Source organism: Corvus hawaiiensis, chromosome Z (genome assembly GCF_020740725.1).
Source record: "Corvus hawaiiensis isolate bCorHaw1 chromosome Z, bCorHaw1.pri.cur, whole genome shotgun sequence".
NCBI classification, from domain to species: domain Eukaryota; kingdom Metazoa; phylum Chordata; class Aves; order Passeriformes; family Corvidae; genus Corvus; species Corvus hawaiiensis.
Window position 1 is genome coordinate 41057244 of NC_063255.1, and position 11465 is coordinate 41068708.

Genomic DNA, 11465 nt, shown 5'->3' on the forward strand with positions numbered 1-11465 from the left:
TCCAAGTAATGATAATTCCCCATGTTAGTCTACAAGCCACTGGTACCTGAGAGAGAATTTTCATCTACATTAGTTCTTTTTAACTCATTTGGCATTTCAAAGGCTTTTCTTCCTTTAAAGGAAAGAGGGAGCACTAAATGAATATGATTTTCATAGACCATTACAACACGTGCTATTTTTTAATATTAACATCAATGTAGAATCTGTCATCTAGTCTCATATATACTACTATGTATGAATGATTGACATCATTTTTGGGTCACATTTTTGCATTGATGATACAAGTAGAATTTTCAGAAGTTTCTAAGTTACTGAAGTAGCTTTAACTCACAAACTGATTTTTGGTTTTGGTGTTTAATTCTTGGTAGGGTTTTTTTGTTTGTATTTTTGTGGAACGACTAGCCCACTTATGAGCCTGTGGGATTATGTAGTCTAGTTAGAATAATCTTTCATATTTTCTACTATATTGGTGCAATTTTGAGTTGATGGGGAAGTTCCACCATTCCATTAATTAAGGAAGGTGGACTTTAAAGTTTTTGGGCTAAAGAGAAGTACTGACTTCTGATTTTGCATTACTGATAAAGTGTTTACCCCTTAAATCACTTCACTGGAGAATGTGGACTGGCTCCAACTCTGCTGTCTCCTTGAAGGATTTTATTTTTTTCTCCTACCACAAGTACACAGAAGGAATTTGAGAATGTAGGTCTATGTAAGACTTCAGTCATAGTGTCCTGCCAGACAGACATACTTTATTACATAATGGGGAAGGTGAAGCAACTCAGAGTTGAACCTAACAAACCAGAATGCAAGAGTTCATGACAGGAAATAACACAGACAGAATCACATAATCACTTAGGTTAGAAAAGCCTTCCAAGATCTAGTCCAACCTTTGACTGAACATCACATGTCAACTAAACCATAGCATTATGTGCTGCATCTGGTTATTTCTTGAACACCTCTGGGAATGGTGACTCTACCACCTCCCTGGGCAGCCTGCTCCAATGCTTGACAACTTCTTCCATGAGAAAATTCTTCCTGAGCTCCAACCTGAACCTCCCCTGACTCAGCTTGAAGCTATGTCCTCTTGTCCTGTGCCTGAGAGGAGAGGCTAGCTGACATCCAACTCGTTACAACCTCATTTCAGGGAGTTGTAGAGGGATGAGGTGTCCCCTGAGCCTTTTCTCCCAGGCTAAGCAATCCCAGCTCCCTCATCCACTCCTTAAAAGACTTATGCTCCAGACCCTTCACCAGCTCCATTGCCCTTCTCTGGACACACCTCAATGTCCTTGTCACGAGTGGCCTGAACTGAACACAGGATTTGAGGTGCAGCCATTCCAGTGACAAGGACAGGGAAAATCCATTCCCTAGTCCTGCTGGCCACACTATTGCTGACACAAGCCAGGATGCCATTGGCCTCCTTGGCCACCTGGTCACACTGCACACACATGGAAAATGAGAACATAGAAACACGTATATTTTAGGTGTAATCTAACATGCAATCCATGCAATTCACCTAGAATGAGATTTCAGTGTGCAATTTCACTGACTTCTGTTTCTCTGTAAAGTTGTTAAAATGTTTCTGTGTAGTTATTCAAAGACACTTGAGCTGTGTGTTTGAACTGGAAGTGGACATTTCTTTGACATCCATAAACATCTAACCACCTCATCCTAAGAGGAAAGGGAGTTAAATCACAGCCAGTTCCCAACATTTACCATTACCTTTTATTTCTGTAGCTCAAGATCTGCTTCTAAGCAATTGATAATCCCATTTTCAGCAACATGCTCCCAAATGTCCCATTGCATCTTAAGTGCTTAGTGCAGTATGGTAGATTTTGCTAGGGAAACCAGACATGTAAAAACTGGGTGCTTGAAAAATCTATCTTACTGACATTTCTGTGAAATTTACCCAGAGTTTCTGCTCAGCTATATAGGAGAGCTCACACACTGAAACATTTTCTAAATCAGCAAAAAGTAGGTTTTGAACACAATTTAAGCACATGGGTGGGCTTGGGTTCTTTTTGTTTTGGTTTGTGTTTTTTTACTATTTTGTGTTGATTTATTTCTTTTTTTCTTCTGACATAAATTTAAAAGTATAAATTGAATACAACAAGAAAACATGCAGGGAAATCAGAAGAATGAATAATAGCCTTCAGAGGGCAGAATGTTGTTGAAGATGCTGTATCTCAAAGCAAAGAACCTACTGCTTCTGTGATACATTAATTCTTGAGAGAGCTGGATTTCTATTTCCTGGAAGCTGCAGTGCTGGTCAGAAAACTGAATACCAAAAAATTTCTGTTGTGGGGACAAATGTTATTTTCAAATCTGAGCAGTGTTTTTTGTGGGGTTTGGGGTTTTTTCCCATATTTCTTACATCTGGGTCTCACAGCTCACTCCTAGAAGCTGAACAACAGTCTGTGTCCTTTCTGGCTCTATGCTCTACTATGCATTAGTAAGAATTTAGTTGCCTATTGATGATACGTAGAATACAGGAAAATCTGATTGAATATTTTAGTGGATAGCTGCATTGATTATATTGGGCAGTGTCTGCTGTAATGATTTCCCTTACTAAAACAAGCACTCAGAGATAAGATAGCTGCATTATTCTATATTATTTGTATTTTTATTGTTTATAGAATTGCTGGTTTGGCATAGTTCACTCTTCCCAGAAAAATTCTGTGGTGGCTTCTGAAGTAAAACTTAAAATTATGAGATCTTTCCTCTCCTATAATTTCACATGTGATTTTGCCCATATTTTTGTAAGGTTATGTTGATTCATAGAAGAGATGCTGCAAGGAACACTAGACAGTTCTATTGTGTACAGCTTGGCAAGGATTGCCTTTGCTATGTTCACAGTACAAAGGTATAGTATCTCTCAAACCCTGTTTCTATCTGTTTTCTGCCAAAAATGAGTTTGAGGTGAAGATAACACATAGTCTGGAGACTAAGTAATCAAACATACTGTTATCATTATCCCTTTTGTATACTCTGTCATTAACACAGAAAATTGAGATGATAGCTTGTAACTGCAAACAATAAATCTGTTTTTCCTTCGAGCACTGATTTTAATGGCAGTTTAAAGAAGTTAACAAGCAGAATGAAGGGGTCATAAATGAGAGTTAACCCATAGCAGTGGAAGCTTAGAAATCCTTGTTACTTTCCTGGTAGTGAGCCTAATTTGTTTAAAATAAAATCCATCTGCTCATTTCACAGTCTTTGTCACATTTTCTTCAGTGATCCACAGTGGATTACCCCTTTACTTTAAAAATTGGCTGCAATTATGATAAGCTAGTAACTTATTTTGTGGTTTGCTGTAGCATGATATTTTGCAGAGCAAAATTTATTCTTTTTATTCTTAAAAAAATTAGTCACATATTGGGTTTTTTTGCAGTTGGACCCAATTTTTTAAAATTAGATTTCAAGTAAATATATAATCTGATGGCTTTGCAAATTCAAAATATTTTCTAATTGCTGATGACTCAGCCAAACACTAGTGTTAAGTATGTAAATGTCCTTAATGTCAGCCTGGTATTTGCTTAGCATGCCATGCATGCAACAAAACTTTGGAGTGATTCAACTTTTGTGGCCGCATTAAATTTATTTACTGGAATAAGTTTCCTTTTTCATACAGAAATCAGTTTACTACTGTGCTCCTTTGTGTTTCCTCCTGAATATACATTAGATCTCTAGAGGTGTTTTAATGAGTTATACATACATAATGCTTCTAACTTTTCTCTGTCTTTCTGATTGTTAATTATGTGAGATGTGTATTTCTAACTGCAGTTGAGTGAATATTCACAAATATATGGTATAATTGAATTTTTGAATGTGTACTTCAAGAAGTTTATAGACTTGTATGGATAAATCATTGATTTTCATTTGTCAAATTCAAGATTTCCAAGTCCTGATACTCATGTATTTTTATCAGTGAATCTGTTTAAGGAAATACTTCTGGATTTTGAATGGTTTTCATAGCTTTTTTTATTTGTTTATGTAGATAATCTTCTTCGTTGAGCACAAGTTATTGACCTGATATTCTATTTATAATTCTTCCTGGTTCTTCAGTATTTTATCTAGCTGTAACTTATTAAAAACCACAAATATGAAATGGGGATATTAATGACAAGTGGTTTAAATGTGAGAGTTTTAAAATGCATGTTAGAATATTTCAACACTTTGTTCACTGTAATTTTACATTTTTTCATTACTTAAGTAATTAAAAAAAAATCCTTAGGGTTGAATTATAGTAAAATTTTATACATCTCAGTACTAATTTTGTCTCCCAGTGGACAGCAATAATTTAGATGGGATTGTTTTTACTCTACCTAATTTATTCTTGGGACGGGGGAAGGGGAAAAATATTAACCTTGCAAATTTTGCTAATTATAATAATTTCATTACTACTGTTAATTTTTTTAATAACCTCCATGCCTTCAGAAATTTGTTCTTCTATATTTTGAAGAAAACATACAGATATACAGGGTTCTGTAATAGAATGTGTTTACAGTATTTATCCCTTGGGTAAGCTATAACAGTAAGGGGAAGTACAGTGACAGATACCACTTGCAATAGTTGCTAGTGCTATGTGCCTTTGAATAATTTTCTTTAGTTATTAATGTTTTTTGTAATCTTAGGTGGGGTTAGCAGCTTTAAATCAGTTTCATTTCTGTTAAAGTGGATATGATAATACATTCTTAGAGCTTTACTAGTCTTACTAATTTTAGATGTGCAAGGTAAATCGTTGCATGGATGGTTTTGAACTGATTTGACTGTTCAGGTAACTTCTTAGGCTTCAAAATCTACTAGAGTTAGAGGGAGAATTTACCAGTTATATTTGGGGGTTCTTTATTGCTTTCATTTTGTACTATATATGATCAGTGGGACTTTCTTACCACAATAGGTGTGCTCACACTTTTAATGTTCCCATAGTTTCCCCTGTCTGTTTCATTTGAATTTAGCTTACAAATTAATCCCTTTCCATAGGTGTCTGCTTTGCCTTAACAAGTATGAAAATAATCAAAATATTGCTGTTTGACAGAGACACTGTATATTTCTCTGTTTCTGATGTGGATAGCGTTTAGCAGGGCTTGTCTAGTTAAAAGGCAGTTAAAATAGTAATCACACATGATCTGTGTCTAACTGTCGTTCGTAGAAAAAGTGCAACAAAGTGATATGTGGTGATAACAATTCAGAAGGAAAAGAATATGAAATTCAGATAGCAGCTTGAACGATTTGCTGTTAGCATGGGGCCCAATAACACTACAAAGCTATAAACTCTGTCTTTCTAGATTGCCCAGTTAGGTGGCAAAGATGCAATTTGTCTTTTCTGAAGCCGCCTGCTGCTTGCTAGCTCCATCTCCTGTCACAGCCTATTAGCTCCCCAAGAAAATTGGTGGGAAATTGCCTGCAGATTGTAGGAAATTGCATCTCCAGGCCCTGGAAGAAATGTAGGATAGCACAACACTGATCCTCCCAGAGCAGCTATTAATACAGCAAAAGCTGACCTTTGGCATGGTGTGAAACGACTTTGCTGAATAAAGACTGTATTATGTGTGGTTGAAGGAGGGAAGGAGTTATTATCTTAGCTATGCTTGTAGTCAGCCTGTTCCAGGAAACTTAAGCATTAGTGGTAGGTTTTGCTGCCCCCCCAGCTCATTCCCATTGGAAGGTGGGAGAGGAGATGTTAGAGCCTTATACAGAAATTTCATTGTACAGATGGGCAAAAAACCATAACATATTTAAATTATGTTGGTACATATGAAATTCAGAGGTTTAGTGACAAAACTGAAAGGTAATTTATTAAGCTAATTGCAAAAATATTAATAGGTGCCTCTGTTCGGTTGATACTTGGTCAGACTAGGAACAACTTTTTGACTATTTCATTCTATTTGTATATACGTATCATGCATTTGATTTTGGAGCAGTTACAGTGAAATGGAACTGTTTTGTAAAAACTCATGGGATACACAAGACTTATCGTAGATTTTAGCATTAAATTCCTTGCTGCTAGGAAGCTCACTTCTGTCATGTTTAAACCAATTCCCCTCTATTCTTTATGGTGTGATATCTAATGAGTTTCATCCTCTGCCATTTCTACTAGAGCTACCTTTCTAATTTTGTACTTTACCTCAGTTTTATAGGGCCTTTCAATAAAAGACTCAACTTTTCTGTGAATCCTGAGAGAGGGCGTATGTAGAGTTAGTTTGCAACATAAAAATAAATGCCAGCATTTTCTTTGAGCTTGCAATTGTACTTAGTTGATTCAAAGCCTCCTGAGGAAGATATGGTTGTGAATTAGAATGGTGTATTGATTAGAAGTGAGTATGAGGAGAGCGGCAGCAGCAGGGAAAAAGTCATTTTGCAATCAAGAGCATTGCTGTTTTCAAACTCAGCTGAGATCTCTTGGTAACTGGCAGCTGCCCAGGGATCTAAGTGAAACCAATAGGTTCATTTCCTGTTGTATTAGTGTCCACTGTTGTAAATGAGCTAAGAGGGCTTATGAACACTTACACAGCTGATTAGAGAAAATTAGTGGCCTGCCTTATGGAGCTGAGACAGAAGCTGAGTATGGGGCAGCATGGCAAAAAAGGTATTGTGCAGAGTTCAAAGCACAGCTGAAGGGGATCAAGAGAACTTCATGGCTCTCTAGACCACTGTTTTGAATTCTTGTGATCATGAATGCACACATATGTCAGTCTGAAATGCTAATTCGTGGAGGCACTGTTTCTAAATTAGTTATAGCACCTTTTATGGAAGTTATGCTGTGTGTCTTTTCTTGTAAAACACAAATACAGGCACAGAAGAGCTATGGTGCTTGAGCCTTTATTCTGTATTTACAATAGCTGTTCATCTTCCAAGGTATTACATACTAATTGCATTCTCAAAATAAACCTTGCCATTTAGTAACAAACTGGGTTTTTTGTATAGTTCAATACATATATTGGATGAACAAAGAATATTTAGAGGACACAGAGAATCTTCCCTATTTAAAGGATACAGAAAATCTGCCCTGGCTAATCACTGAATTTGCCTTCTCTTGTAACTAACAGACAAACTAAACTGGGTGATACAGTATTCAGAATTTCATTTCTTCTGGCTGATGGCACGAGCACTGTTACCTGCATGCATACTCCAACTTTAATGAGGCCAAGCCTATTATTCTACACAGATCAAGGAGATAACAAATCATTCTGTATGAAAAGCAGAAGCTTTCTTTTCATAAATTCAAAGCTGCAAGCTCTTGCTTTCTTGTGGAAAGAACCAAAATTCAGACTGGGCTGTGAGGAATTTGGAGTGCACCAAAAGCTGCTCTGGACAGTTGGATGGTTTAAAAGAGGATTGGTGGGGGGGGAGGGGGGTGGAAACAACTCTTGACAAACCAGTTATTGGCCAAGACTTAATGACTGGAAAAGTTGTGCAAACCATAAATAGCACCCTTTATCCTGTAGCAGTTGATGAGCTCCAGCAAAAGACAGCACACTAAACTGTGCTTGCATCCTTTTTCTGCAGATAGTTCAAAGAGAGTTTGTTGTCAATCTAAGCTCTGGTCAGTCCAACTTTGGTCAGACCATATTTTTCATAATGCACAATTACAGCCAATAACATGTCAGAAAAACAAAATTCAAGTTGTTTAATCAGCCTGATTTTATTTTTTAATTATGCTTTCCTGGGTAATGTTTCTCACTTGCCACATTAGAAAAATGCAGCTTTTTTTTATCCATCTCTGTTCAAATTTCCAATATTCCAACTGCAGAACCATAAGGCGGTTCTAATTTTGCAGTATACTGGTGACCATCAAATTTTTTGCTAGTGTCATTTCTTCTAGTCCCAGCAAAAATTTTTACCTATGATTATTTTTTAAACTATTCATTGTACCCAGAATCATATTCATGTCATTCATTGAAAAAATTCACAACTTTTTTCAAGTTCTCCATCAATGGCTTCTACTGGGTGTTTAATTTTTATGAAACAGTTGATCTGAGTATTCCTGGACTCTACCATAATATCCTTTCTCCTGCACCATACCTTTCTGATACTCTAGCTGAGAGTAAACCGAGTCCCCCCCATATTTTCTTAAGAATCTAACACTGTGAAACAAAATCCAAAATTAGCTTTGTCCATTTAGCAAAAAAGGTTTTATTTCTATGAACTATCCCAAAATTTTTATTTTATAGTCTATTAAAGATTTGTCTTTCTGCTAAAAAAAGGCACTAAGAAGGCATATAGCATAGCTACAGCCCTTCTAAAGGCTTTTCATGCTGGGATGGTGTAGGGGTGGGTTGAAATAGGGTGGAGGGAAGGAAGATGAAAAGCAAAGCCTCCCTTTTGAATCAATTGGACCATGAGTTGGGAGAGACCAGTGGCCTCCAAGACAGGGCTAGTAAAGGTTTGGAGGAGCAGAGGTATCATGTTCTGGTGGACTCCTAGTAAAGTTGGGGGTGGGGAAATGTAAGCAACAGTGTGCACACAGAGCAGTAGCTGTAGTTTGGCCTCCATCTTGCCCAGGCAGCCCCAGTGCTGCTGGGGATAGAGCTGGGGCTGGAGTGCTGGGCAAGGAACTGAGGGATGGGGAGGTGCAGGAGAGGGACCAGTGTTTGAGGCCTGTTGGGAGAAGGGTTGCTGGGAGAAATTCAGAGGAGGAGAGTGTCAGCAGTGGGAAATTTGGATCAAAAGGCTTTGCATAAATCTCTTGTGGATGAGGATAAGCCCCAACATTTCTAAATAAATAATTTACAGCCCCATCACCAAGTATTTTTGTTGGTCTGGGCCTCTCCAGGACGGTCCAGGGACAAGTGAAGAAAAAGACCCAGAGTGAAGGGGTTTGTGGGGTGACACCAAGTCTTTGGCTGGTCACGGCTCCTTCCACTTGGGGGGTGTCCACTAACTTAACAGTGAACTTCTCATCTCCCTCACCTCCCTGCAGCAAACTGCTCTGCAGTGGATTTGAAGCGCCCGAGGGAAAGGAATTGCACATCCTGGCTCTGCTGCCTTTCTTCAGCCAGGGTGAAGGACTTTATCTGGGGCTTGCTTACTGGAAAGGAAGGTGACTATGGATTGGATTGGAAAAGAACGTTGTTTTTCTGCCAGCAGGGAAGACTTTTCCATTTACAGAAGAAATGGAGATACATTAGAAATAGCACACTTGAGCCGCAATGAAGATGTAACACCTAAAAGGTAAGCCAAGACTCTTTACTCAATTGAAGATACTTGGGTGGAATATTACATTTGTGTTGAACCAAATACAGCAAGGCTGAACTCACTGTTGGTTGTTCTGAGTTTTTCTTAATACCCTCAGGAAAGAAGGCAGCGGAAGAGCAAATAACCAAGCAAATGTTTATCTGCATGTTTGGTAAGTTCCTGAGAAATGGTCTTATCTAACCAGGCAATGGCTACCAACTGGGTTAAAGTAAAATGTGCTTTTGGCAGAGACTTCAGCATTCTTATTTGAGACAGCTTGCTTGCAATTGTTCTAACGAAAATAGGCTCTATGTAAGTACCATCAGAGGTCCTTCTCTCTGTTCCCAGGAAAATATCTTACTTGTAAGGAATTTCACCTTCCTGTTCAGGAACGCAATATCCAGAAAAGACTTAAAATGCCCAGTGCAAGTCTGTTGATTATTAACTCTTGATAAGTCAAACTGGAGACTTCAGAACCTGGATATAGAGCAAGAAACAGATGTCGTATTTGCCCAGAGGAAGGCTCTGCTGCCTTTTTTAGCATGATGTAACTATAATATGACATTACAAATTCCTGTTTTGAAACTAATACAGGCCCATGTCACAAAGTGCTGAATATTGTATGGCATTTACCTCCAAAAAAAACCACCATCCTTTGGTAATCTTACTGAAAATTCTTTGCTGTCTAATTTTTTGAAATAATACAGAAAATCGCAGGTATTGTTCAAAATCATTGTTGCTTTTCTAAGTCTGCTACCATAGAAATCCTTGAAAGTGGGTTTTATATTTATGTGAGTTGTTATTCTCATGTGTAGTGACAGAATAGTGTTCTGCCATGTTGCTTTGAAATGTTCCACAATATGTACTATAGCAGTGTCTTCACCACTACACTGCTTTTGTAAGTCAAAGACTTATAATAGCAATTTCCCATGCTTTCATCCAAAGCCTGAAAATATGCCTCGAGCAAGACATTCAATCAAAAGTAAAACATTGCCAGCTATTTGACTGTCTATCCAGCTCCTTGGGAGGTAGCTTGCTGCTATGCCAATGTGAAGAAATTCATATTACAAAAGTAAAATGAAAGAAAACAGAAATTAAACAGTAAGAGCAGCTTCAGCTCTGAGCAATTGTCTGAGTATCCCACAGCAATCAAGTTCTCCCTTTCAGAAGAACAGCTTTAATTTGATCTTACTTTCACTGATTTATTTTCTGCTTCAGTTTTGAGCTTTTTAAAGGAAGCGTTTCCTTTTTCCAGTATCTCTAATTGGAGATTTGGAAGACCTTCCTAATATCTGTAACTCTTCTACTCTTTTTTCTTCCTTGATGTTTGTCTTGGGGTTGCACACAAGCAAAATATCCATTTCTCTCTTACCCGGTCCTGAGGAATTAGTGTGGTGAGTGGGTTGAGCTGCTGGACTATTCTGCATGAACAGGTAAATTAGGACTAACCTCTTTAGATGAAACTAGTTAAAAATGGGTTTAAATCTCAATCTTCTGGCTGTTGGCAGCTTAGGAGGCCACAGTGGTTAGTATCTAGTTGTACTGGCAGAAGAAACTTTTTTGTTATTTCTGCTAACTTTGCAATGAATGTAATTTTGTGCAATCAATATGTGCTTGATTTCCCACTGTGGGTAGAGGGAGGTCGTCTCGTAACTACCAATTCAAGCATCCAGCAGGAAATTTATTGGGAAAAGAACCACAACAAAACCACCACAACCAAACCAAACAAATGACTGGAAAAAAGCCTTTCTCTTTAGACCTACTGGCTCCACCAAGGGGAGAATGACACATTCACAGCCACTGTAGGTCTCTCTATTATACTTCTATGTCAGTCTTTGCTAAAATCTAGTTAATTTTCAGCCCATTCTCTTGTATTTTTCCCATAAAACTACATCATTTATTTAGTGTAGGCCTCTACCTTTATATAGTGTTCTTGCTGCCTAATCTCTATTCATTACTTTAAGAAAACCAAGGAGGAAACATAATCCATGTGCTGATGTTTATCTTAAAGGCTTCTCACCTTCTGCCAGCTCCTTTTCAAAGCTGAGTTGCTTAAGACCTGTCCAGTTGGATTTTGTTTAACACTGAGAATAGAGATACCATATGTTTTCTGGATGACATGTTTCAGTGCCTAGCTATTCACATTATGGCTTCTCTGTTTTTTCGGGAGGCTGTTTTGCTTGTTTTGGGGTTTTTGTTGTTGTTTGTTTTGTTTTTTGTAATGCTGTTGGAATAAGGACTGCTGCCTCTTTTCCATTTGCTGTGAAGACCAGAGAGCTGTGCCTTGCCCT